Raw genomic sequence first — 12,500 nt, forward strand, 5'->3', positions numbered from 1 at the left:
TACCCATTTGTAACTGAATGGACCCTTGGTTAAATTTTACATATCACTCTTACATTAACACTGCAGGATATGTTTGTGTGAGAGAGGGTCACATCAGAAAGATCAAAGATTTGGACTGGAGCTTGTGAACCCAGATCCTTCTGCCAGGCCGTTAATGTAAATTGATGTAAATATCCTACCTTGTTAAAGGTAAAACAAAATACAGGCTCCATGATATAGAAGGGCCAGAAGTTTACATGTCACTGTAATGTACAGCATTTCATAATGTGTAGGACACTGTAATGATAACCTTTCATGGTTTTCTTCACTGTCCAAGATAAAGCAGAGGTTGGTATTGTGTGTGTGTGTGTGTGTGTGTGTGTGTGTGTGTGTGTGTGTGTGTGTGTGTGTGTGTGTGTGTGTGTGTGTGTGTGTGTGTGTGTGTGTGTGTGGGTGGGTGGGTGGGTGGGCGGGCGGGCGGGCGGGCGTGCGTGCGTTCATATTCAGTCAGCTTTAAAGGCACAGGAAGGGTTTGTCTTGGATATATCTTGCAGGCAGGGTAAGAGAATAGAAGAGAATCACCAAGATGTGAACATGTGTCATCATCTGAATAGACATTTAACTCATCACCATTAACTCACCAGCACACACTGTACATAAACATACATGCACGCACGTGCACAAACGTAGGCAAACATACACACACACACACACACACACACACCCCTCCTGGCATCCCAGGGTTAGACTTTTGGCTTGCCACCACCATAAACACACGTGTACACAACGTAATGAGTGTTTGTTTGGAGAAACAGAGGAGCTCTGCACTATGAATGTCCTCATCAGCCCTCCACTGCTCACGACAAGGAGAGCAGGCTGAATGCTGTGCACACACACACACACACACACACACACACACACCATACATGCACATTCATGATTACACGCACATGTACGCTGCTCCCAGTGGCCAACAGTACAAGACTGTGGTTATACTGGGAAACTCCTAGTGACCAACAGTAGATGACTGGATTTACAGGGCAGCTCCCAGTGGGCAACAGTAGTAAGAGACTCTGGATGCACCGTGAAGAACTTCGCAACCACTGAAGCTGGGTGTTGTCTGTCTGGGACAAAGAGAAGTGTGTCCTTTTTGTTGAGGTTGCGGGATGCCTGACTTTAACAAGCTCAGAGGAAATTGAAAGCACAACCTAAGTTCAACTTCTATTGATTGTGTGAGGACAGGATGGGTTCCTGAAATGAACGTCAGAGTGACAGGGGAGGAGAGGATAGTGTTGAGGATTGAGGACAGGTAGGATACTGGGGTCCAGGGCCTGTCTGTCCAAAACTGTGAACCAGATTTCAAACTACTCTATCAAGACATCTGCCATTCCACGTACTAAACACACAGCACTACTATACTGCATACCTGAAACAGTAGTCTCTCACTATGAAGTACTGTACTAAGAATCTATCCTCTTCAAAATAAATTACTTTGCATTCTTACAGTTCCTGTCTGTACTATATAACACGCTTCCCAAAGCATACTGTAACGTTGTTTGTTAGATTTTTGAGGAAGCAATTGGATTCCATTAATTTCAGCAAGGTCCGAGATGGCTAATCCAATACACAAACCTTTATTGCCTGGTTATTTTATTTTAAGTTATGTCATATGATCTAGAATCACTTTCTTTTGCCCCCATCCGTATTTTTCTTTTTACTTTTTCCAGTCCACGCAGGTTTCGGATGACCATTTCTGAACATTTTATTCAAGATGTCTGTGTCAATATTCTCAATATTCTACACTTATAAAGAGCAGGCTAGTTACTCAAGTGTCAAGGTGTTTACAATACACAATTCACATACCGTATGCAAAACAGTTTGTTGAAGCATTATACTGTAGGCGGTGAAATTATTGAGCTTCCTCAACAGTGTGGAGACTGAGCAATAAAGTAATAAGAATAATAAAACAATACAAATTGGAAATATGAACAAGTCTATTTAGTTTGTTAGGTGTCAATTCTGGTTACCAACATACTTAATTGAAATGGTTTACTGTAGTTAGTATAGGGGAGAAGTGATTGTCTACTGTTAACTGTTGCCTAAATCAGGGGTTCTCAACCTTTTCAGGCCGTGACCCCCAAAATAATGATATTATTTCCCGCGACCCCCCGCATGCACGCGTGCGGTCCCGTTCGCGCGTGCGAGCGGTCCCGTTCGCGCGCGCGAAGGTTACTTAATTATAATAGGTTATTTGATAATTGTTTATTATCAAAACATTTTTGCAAAAAGTGGGTAAATTGAGTAAATTAACTGATAAAACATGAATTAATGATAACATAAAAAAATATTTTGTAAAAAAATAAATAAAAAAAAACTTTTTTTTTTTTCTTTTTTTTTTAATTCACCAAAAAATCTGGCGACCCCCCCAAATTATTTGGCGACCCCCCTGGGGGGGTCGAGAACCACTGCACTATAGTATCTGTATAATATCATATTGAGAGGTCCCTGGCCCTGCTGATTCCCATCACTAATACATGTGGCATTATTAGTAGAGAAACAAATCTGTACAACTAGTGCTAGTTTCGTAGCTGATGCTCCCCTCTGGTTTCAAAGAGAATGCTAAATGCCATTTTCCATTGAAGTGAAACCTGAATGCAACCTCCGCCAAGTTGCGTCAACACAAACTTCTGGTAGTATTGTAATAAGTATTTAGAAAAGAAAAAAGAAACCCAGACTATTCAATTCGTGAAAGTATTAGAGCATAAAGCAATCTAGTCAAAAGGGCTTAGCCTGAGACATTAGCCATTTCAGTTCCTGGCACCACTAATACATTGAAAAGTCACCTGTGGTACGGATACTCATGGAAACGTATAGGCACTGAACTAAATAATACTGCTGACTCTTTGACATTACACACATGCGCGCACGTGCACACACGCGCGTGCACACACACACACACACACACACACACACACACACACACACACACACACACACACACACACACACACACACACACACACACACACACACACACACACACACACACACCACACCACACCACACCACACCACACACACACGTACGCATGTCCACAAACACACATGCAGGATCAGCCACAAAGTATTAACTGGATGAAACAACAACAACAACAGCGTTCTCTTGCCCTTGTGGAGGATCAAACAGTGTGGTGTGTTTGAACAAACATGATACCATCATATCGCTTTATGTGACATTTACTGCGGTCAGATATGAATGTTGGCGTTTGGATCAGTTCTCCAGGAAGGGCGAAATCCTTCCCCGACTTGACTCAGGTTGTGTCTGAAGTTGCCTAGGTCGTGATAGTCGGCTCCTTAGTCGCTAGTCGTTTCCTTAGACGCTGCGTCGTGCGTCATGACCAGGTCGGGTACTTAACGACCAGGTCGGGTACTTAACGACCAGGTCGGGTATTTAACGACCAGGTCGGGTATTTAACGACCAGGTCGAGTACTTAACGACCAGGTCGGGTATTTAACGACCAGGTCGGGTATTTAACGACCAGGTCGGGTATTTAACGACCACGTCGGCGGGTATTTAACGACCGCGTCGGGCACGCCATGACCAAGTTGGGAAGGTCGAGCATGCTGTGCCTGACCAGCGTCTCTAATGGCAAGCTCACCATGCAGTCCTCTGGCGCAGCTGTTCCCGGAGTTAACAGAACCCCTCCCCCCGTCCCCTCCCCCCATGTGCCCCCCCCCCCCCCCCCCACACACTCATAATTTTCAAATAAATAATAGGCTATTGTGAGCTTGTAGATCGGCTATTTTCTATGAGGGGCCGTTCAGGCCATAAATAATGAAACACTTTCACACACGCTAACGAGACAGTCTTATACTTACTACTGAAATGCTTTTACATTCAATTTTGAGACACTTTCACACACGCTGATGAGACACTCTTACATATACTACTGAAATGCTATACGTTCAATATTGAAACACTTGCACACTCACTACTGAAACACTCTCACGTACATACATACTTTGTAAATCGATGCACGTTCATATATGAAACTTTATACATACTCATCTGAACACTTACGCATACATATGAGAAACACATACACATACATATATACTTCTGTGTCATATACACATGCATACGAAATGCTTGCACGCATACAAGTTAAACATTTATACATTTATATCTGAAACACTCACACATACACATATGAAAAGGCTGCATGTATATTGCTGAACACTTGTACATTTACAACTGAATTTCTTGTATATTAACAAACTAAAATGAAAACTTTAGATGCATGTGCAAGCCTTTCACATGTATTCGTACAAGTAATTTCAGTAGTATGTATAAATAAATTCAATAATATATATACACATAATTTCAGTGATATGTATAAGTGAGTTCAGTATAATGTATAAAAGAGTTTCACATGTATTCATACAAGTGATTTCAGTAGTATGTATAAATGATTTCAATAGTATATATACATGATTTCAATAGCATACATACACATAATTTCATTATAATGTATACAAGAGTTTTACATGTATTCATACAAGTGATTTCAGTAGTATGTATAAATGATTTCAATAGTATATATACATGATTTCAATAGCATGTATAGATCATTTCACTATTATGTATACAATCATTTCACATGTATGCATACAAGAAATCTCAGTAGCATACGGAAGTGATTTCATTAACACCGGAAGGCACGGGCAGGTGCGCGCGCACACCAGGAAGACATTTCCAGAGAAGGAGAAGATAAGAAGGAGAAGACAAAGGCAGCATGCAGAGATGCGATGCGAACGTCTTTTTACCCCTGCTTTTTTCGGCTGCTAGGGTTCAAGTGGTTGATGTAAAAAAAAAAAAAAAATCATATCACACAATGATTTGGCGGACCCCCTGTAGTAACTCTGAGGATCCCCTGTTGAAGCCCCCTGCTCTACTCTATTTAATCTAAATTAATGGATAAGTTATAGAACTGCCCCTAGCCATTTCCTATAAAACAGTGGTTCTCAACCAGTGGTCCTTGAGGGGGTCCCCAGCAAAAGGTTTTAATACATTTTCACCCCTTTATCCATATTGTAGGCTATATGTTGGCTATTCAAAAATAGCAGATATACAATAAATAAAAATAAAAGATTAATGTTAGTGGCACCAAAAAGATTCCCCCCGTTGACAAAACCGTCCCGGGGGGCACCGAACGGGTCCGCACTGACCCCAAATAGCTGATGTAGGCTGTTGTGTATTAACTACACACAGTTATTGTTGTTGGCTATTTTGTGTAAGTAGTCTCTGTTCCTTTAAGTGCTGGGCTGGGGGGGAGTGTCTACTCAGAGTGTGCTGCCTGTATGCAGTAGAATGGAGCTCCCATCTGTAACGTTACTAGTTGAACAGTAAAGACAAACTTACCTTACCACTGCCTGGTTATTTGGTTCTCACAGACATTATATAGGCTATATGGGTTGAAGTGGTTAAACTGCTGGGGACCCCCAGAACACTTCCAAGGACCCCCCTGATGCGCGGCAGCGCGGGACGCGCGGGTGTCTGTCTGTCTGTCTGTCTGTCTGTCTGTCTCTGGTGGGGCATGAAATGAAGAAAAAAAAACCTGAAAAAAAACCTGTAACAGAGTATTTCTACATTGCAGTATTGATAGCCTACTTAAAGTAAAAATGTGAGTATTTTTTTTCTCCACTGGCACTGACTGTATGTCCAGTCCAACCACGAGGTTAGTGCCAGGGACCACTATATAATATTTATGGTGTTTTTCACAATTTGTCAATTTTTTTTGAAAATAGCAGATCTACAAGCTCGTAAGCTACGAGCTTGTAGATTGGATATTTTCATATAGGCTATGTTTGTCATTTATCCCGCCTATATGGTTTAAGTGGTTATACTGCTGGGGACCCCCAGAACACTCCCAACTTAAGGACCCTGGTAGTGATGCGAGGGGGTCTCTCTCTCCCCCCCCCCCCCCCTCTCTCTCTCTCTCTCTCTCTAATATTTGATATCGAATATTAATATATCACCTACGCAGCAGTGTATGGTCCACACCGGGGTGAATTCTTCTTGCGAATAAATACGTTTTTTTCGCCTGTTTTTTAAAACCTTATGAAATCAATGACAGACAGCAAATTCAGACAGCAGTTCGTATTTTGTGGAAATTCGCTGGTGACTGCTACACCTCTGACCAATCAAAATGTATTTATGTAGGCCTATTCATGTTATTAAACAATATAGTACAGGCCATCCCATTGCATGAGCGCATTGGTGCTCAAAATGGGGTCCGGGGAGTGGGGACCCCCATGGGGAGTGATGCGCGGGTCAGGTTTTTTTCATAACCCGCCCCGCCACGGAGCACAACAAAACAATATATAAATCAACGGCCCGAGAGAGAGAGAGAGAGAGAGAGAGAGAGAGAGAGGGAGAGGGAGAGGGAGAGAGAGAGAGAGAGAGAGACCCCCTCGCATCACTACCAGGGTCCTTAAGTTGGGAGTGTTCTGGGGTCCCCAGCAGTATAACCACTTAAACCATATAGGCGGGATAAATGACAAACATAGCCTATATGAAAATATCCAATCTACAAGCTCACAATGCAATGCATTGTGAGCTTGTAGATCTGCTATTTTCAAAAAAAATTGACAAATTGTGAAAAACACCATAAATATTATATAGTGGTCCCTGGCACTAACCTCGTGGTTGGACTGGACATACAGTCAGTGCCAGTGGAGAAAAAAAATACTCACATTTTTACTTTAAGTAGGCTATCAATACTGCAAGTAGAAATACTCTGTTACAGGGGTTTTTTCAGTTTTTTTTTTCTTCATTTCATGCCCCACCAGAGACAGACAGACAGACAGACAGACAGACAGACAGACAGACAGACACCCGCCCGTCCCGCGCTGCCGCGCATCAGGGGGGTCCTTGGAAGTGTTCTGGGGGTCCCCAGCAGTTAAACCACTTCAACCCATATAGCCTAGATCAGCTATTTGGGGTCAGTGCGGACCCGTTCGGTGCCCCCCGGGACGGTTTTGTCAACGGGGGGAATCTTTTTGGTGCCACTAACATTAATCTTTTATTTTTATTTATTGTATATCTGCTATTTTTGAATAGCCAACATATAGCCTACAATATGGATAAAGGGGTGAAAATGTATTAAAACCTTTTGCTGGGGACCCCCTTGAGAACCACTGTTTTATAGGAAATGGCTAGGGGCAGTTCTATAACTTATCCATTCATTTAGATTAAATAGAGTAGAGCAGGGGGCTTCAACAGGGGATCCTCAGAGTTACTACAGGGGGTCCGCCAAATCATTGTGTGATATGATTTTTTTTTTTTTTTTACATCAACCACTTGAACACTAGCAGCCGAAAAAAGCAGGGGTAAAAAGACGTTCGCATCGCATCTCTGCATGCTGCCTTTGTCTTCTCCTTCTTATCTTCTCCTTCTCTGGAAATGTCTTCCTGGTGTGCGCGCGCACCTGCCCGTGCCTTCCGGTGTTAATGAAATCACTTCCGTATGCTACTGAGATTTCTTGTATGCATACATGTGAAATGATTGTATACATAATAGTGAAATGATCTATACATGCTATTGAAATCATGTATATATACTATTGAAATCATTTATACATACTACTGAAATCACTTGTATGAATACATGTAAAACTCTTGTATACATTATAATGAAATTATGTGTATGTATGCTATTGAAATCATGTATATATACTATTGAAATCATTTATACATACTACTGAAATCACTTGTATGAATACATGTGAAACTCTTTTATACATTATACTGAACTCACTTATACATATCACTGAAATTATGTGTATATATATTATTGAATTTATTTATACATACTACTGAAATTACTTGTACGAATACATGTGAAAGGCTTGCACATGCATCTAAAGTTTTCATTTTAGTTTGTTATAATATACAAGAAATTCAGTTGTAAATGTACAAGTGTTCAGCAATATACATGCAGCCTTTTCATATGTGTATGTGTGAGTGTTTCAGATATAAATGTAATGTATAAATGTTTAACTTGTATGCGTGCAAGCATTTCGTATGCATGTGTATATGACACAGAAGTATATATGTATGTGTATGTGTTTCTCATATGTATGCGTAAGTGTTCAGATGAGTATGTATAAAGTTTCATATATGAACGTGCATCGATTTACAAAGTATGTATGTACGTGAGAGTGTTTCAGTAGTGAGTGTGCAAGTGTTTCAATATTGAACGTATAGCATTTCAGTAGTATATGTAAGAGTGTCTCATCAGCGTGTGTGAAAGTGTCTCAAAATTGAATGTAAAAGCATTTCAGTAGTAAGTATAAGACTGTCTCGTTAGCGTGTGTGAAAGTGTTTCATTATTTATGGCCTGAACGGCCCCTCATAATTTTCAAACAGGGCATGGAGCGGAGTTGACATTTTACTAAGGGAGAACTCTGTCAGTAATCAATGGATTCTTGTAATTAAAAGTTTTCTATGATCTATCAAGTTTCTATTTTCATTTGGTGTATGAATCATGAATTTATTTTCTGTATCAAACATAGCAAGCGAAAATCAAGCGGACAAGTACGCAGTAGGCCTACGGCCATGAACAAGTCATGTTCTACTCCCAATTTAGGTTGCATTTCAAATACTTATTCCTTCATTAATCCCCCCACCCCCCCACCTCCACACACCCCTTGCGTCGTCACTCATAATAATCTGTCTATCAAAGGATATCAAGCCAGGGTTTCTTGCGCGTAATTACGCGCAAGAAACCATGCTGTGACGTCCATGCTGTGACGTACTTATACAGTATAGGCTTATATAATACACAACAGCCTACTGTACGCTAGCCTTTGTATAAAATATGGCTGAAGTGGTTAATGTATGGTTATAATATAATACTTTTTTCTATGCAAAGTGTAGGATTATTATTATTCTTATTATTGTTATGTCTGTCAAAAGTCCGCGGCTGTAATACAAACACAGACGCAGTTAACCCCCATGTTATTGCTGTGCGTCCCCCCTCCAAGGTGAATAAATAATTTAAGAAAAAAATAATTACATTAAAACGACATTTTTGCCCATGGAAATTATATTAAACCCCTTTATCTATCTATCTATCTATCTATCTATCTATCTATCTATCTATCTATCTATCTATCTATCTATCTATCTGCGTTAGAGTTCATGTTGGAATTAAATTATTATGTATATAATATCATCATATTCTTTATTATGGTGGAGAATAGATTGATGCTATTCAAGGATTATTATTATTATTATTACCCTTATTATTATTATTATTATTATTATTATTATTATTATTATTATTATTATTATTATTATTATTATTATTATTGTTGTTGTTGTTATCGACCTATTGCAATAATAGAATTTATTATTATTACTGGAGTATTTCCATGTTTCTATACTTTTACTTCTAGACAGACAGACAGACAGACAGACAGATAGTCGGTTGGGAGCCTGGCACACTGGTCTAGCTGGCGACCTAACTGGCAGGCGACGTGCGTCGGGACCTGACGTCGCTGAGGTCGCGACTTTAGCGACCTAGGTGGCTAAGGTCGAGACTTGGACGTCGTGAGTCGTGACTAGCTGGGTCACGACTAGCGAGGTGCGTCGGGACTTTAGCGACCTAGGTCGCAACCTCCCTTGAGGTTGTGACCTTAGCGACCTCAGTTGCAACCTCAACAGGTCGTTGACTGCATGAGCCGAACCGTCGCTGCCACTACCTTAGCCACCGAGGTCGCTAAGTTCGCAACCTCAGCGACCTTATGTCCCGACGCATGTTGCCTGCCGGGCCCAAGCCATGCTCCCGACCAACCGCGCCTTATTATTATTATTATTATAATAATAAAATAGCCGACAAGTCTACAAGCTTGCGATTTCAGCACTGGACAGCTACCAGTGTAATATCTCTCTCTCTCTCTCTCTCTCTCTCTCTCTCTCTCTCTCTCTCTCTCTCTCTATAAAAAAGGACAGGTAGACATGGGTCTGATAGGTTTTTTTATAAACAGAAATGTGAGGGGATAATTCCATAAAAAAATAAAATTGTTACAGCCTATGATTGTCATGATTCAAAATAAATAAATAAAGGTCTTATCGTTGGGATCATTGGAATGCATTATGCAGTAGAAGTAACACCCATGCAGAAAATAACTTGCTAAAAAATAATTAATTACACACCAGTGCGCTGCGCAAAAGTGGGTCAAACTATAGCTCTGGCCTTAGAGGGAGTTCTCCTTGGGTTATGGACCAGAGCTACACTACTGTCCAGTCTCGGAGCTGAGCTGCAATAACTTTATCCAGTTCATACAACCATATCTAATATCAATTAAAACAAGCGGGGAGTAATGCTTTTTATATAAACTTCAGGTAAGTTTGAACATTTCTATAAAGAAAGACCGCGCTGACTACGCTGCCTGTTACGTATTTAGACATCGCTATCGCTCTCTCTCTCTCTCTCTCTCTCTCTCTCTCTCTCTCTCTCTCTCTCTCTCTAATATAGGCTATGTGAGATCTGTTGTAACTGGACTTATGTTTCTCTGGAGTGGAAAGGACAGATGACGAGACTGTCTGAGCGTCTCTGATCACTGACCAATCAATGCGCGCGCAACAGTGGTCACTATTTTTACTTTTGCTGTCCCAGCCCTGTGGAATGCACTCCCCAAAACACTCAGAGATGCCCCCACCCTCCAATCCTTCAAAACCACCATCTAAACCCACCTCTTCAATATCAATATCGCTTTCTCCTATAGTCATGTTTGTTTTCCCCTAATAAACTTTTTTTTTAATTTGTTATGTTCTCATTCCCCCATGTAAAGCGTCTTTGGATATATCATTAGGCTAACATTATAATTATACTACATTCTATGGTAACCGCCCAACTCACTCCAAATCCAACTCACTCCAAATCGCGCCCAACTCATTCCAGACATCTCACTCCACACACTTGCCCAACTCACTCCACACACTTGCCCAACTCACTCCACACACTTGCCCAACTCACTCCACACACTTGGCCAACTCACTCCAAAAATTATTATTGAGTACAATATTGAGGAATTAAGTACAATATTGAGGAATTTGTTACTTTTAACTCTATTCTGTTTTAGGCTTGGTTAAAGTTTTAAATACTGTCTCTACAAAACAGTCTCTACAAAACAACTTAAGGGGGGGGGGCCCGCTGGCCCCCGTCTTGTTAGGCTATTATTGAGCCTTAACAGTATCTATGGCCCTGGACTGTTAACACTTTGGCACTCCACTCACTCCACCCCACTGCTTACACCTAATGGCCCTCCTCCACCGAGTTCACCCGCATAATCACCCTCCACCCAGGTTAGGGTTAGGGTTTAGGGTTAGGGTTAGAATGTAAGAGTCTCCACCGATTCAACACACACACACACACACACACACACACACACACACGAACACTGGGCTAAAGTGTTTAATGCATGTTTTATAATATTATAATTTATAGCTGCAAAGCAACTAGTAAAACAAATACATTTAGTGGAGTAAAAAAACAATATTTGGATCCAATATGTAGTGGAGTAGAGGTAAAAGCATTGGAAGTTGGGAATACTCAAATAACGCACAAATACCCAACATTGTACTTAAGTACAGTACTTAAGTAAATGTACTTAGTTACTTTACACCACTGACACATTGAACCAATATTACACTGGTGACATTGCATGGAGTGAGTTGGGTTTGGTCCTGGAGTGAGTTGGCTATGGTCCTGGAGGGAGTTGGTCTTTGGTCCTGGAGTGAGTTGGCCGAGCCCTGGAGTGAGTTGGGCGAGCCCTGGAGTGAGTTGGGCAAATATTTCTTAAGTCTTCATGGAGTGAGTTGGATTTGGAGTGAGTTGGGCGGTATTCCATTCTATAATATTACTTATGATTGTTATTATTTCTATGCATTTATTCTAATTCTTTTAATTATTACATAATTATTATAGTGCTGCTTTATCTGCTGAATCGCTGTCCATGGTGCTAGAGAGAGAGAGAGAGAGAGAGAGAGAGAGAGAGAGAGAGAGAGAGAGAGAGAGAGAGATAAATAGCAGATCAACATGTTCACAATGCCTCACATTGCGAGTATTTTGAGCTTGTAGATTGGCTATTTTAAAATGGCAGAAATAGACCAATTATTTGTTTACTAACATTGAGACTGGACGCACAGGTGATTGTTTCACGCAATCAATTCCCAACCTGTTAGTGAGGCGCGTCATAGCGAGACCTGATAGAATGGGTTTCATTGCGCGCATACTGGTTGCACGCATATACTGGTTCTTATCAGTGTGACATCGTCTGTTAAGGGGTCTATATGGGGCTGTAGTGGTTTAGTAATGATAATTTAAATCTACAAAGTAGGTATTAACGAAAGTTGCACCTGAGATGTACTAGTGAAGTAGAAGTAAAAGTATAGAAACATGGAAATACTCCAGTAATAATAATAAAGTCTATTATTGCAATAGGTCGATAACAA

General features: G+C 40.7%; 1 protein-coding gene across 1 annotated transcript in view; it reads right to left on the bottom strand.

Annotated features, from left to right (window-relative positions):
- Nucleotides 1-12,500, bottom strand: part of gfra1a (gdnf family receptor alpha 1a) — a 128,824-nt gene that overhangs the window by 17,416 nt on the left and 98,908 nt on the right. The gene's annotated exons all lie outside the window — the stretch shown is intronic.

Source organism: Gymnoscopelus microlampas (genome assembly GCF_963454915.1).
Source record: "Gymnoscopelus microlampas genome assembly, chromosome: 13".
NCBI classification, from domain to species: Eukaryota; Metazoa; Chordata; class Actinopteri; order Myctophiformes; family Myctophidae; genus Gymnoscopelus; species Gymnoscopelus microlampas.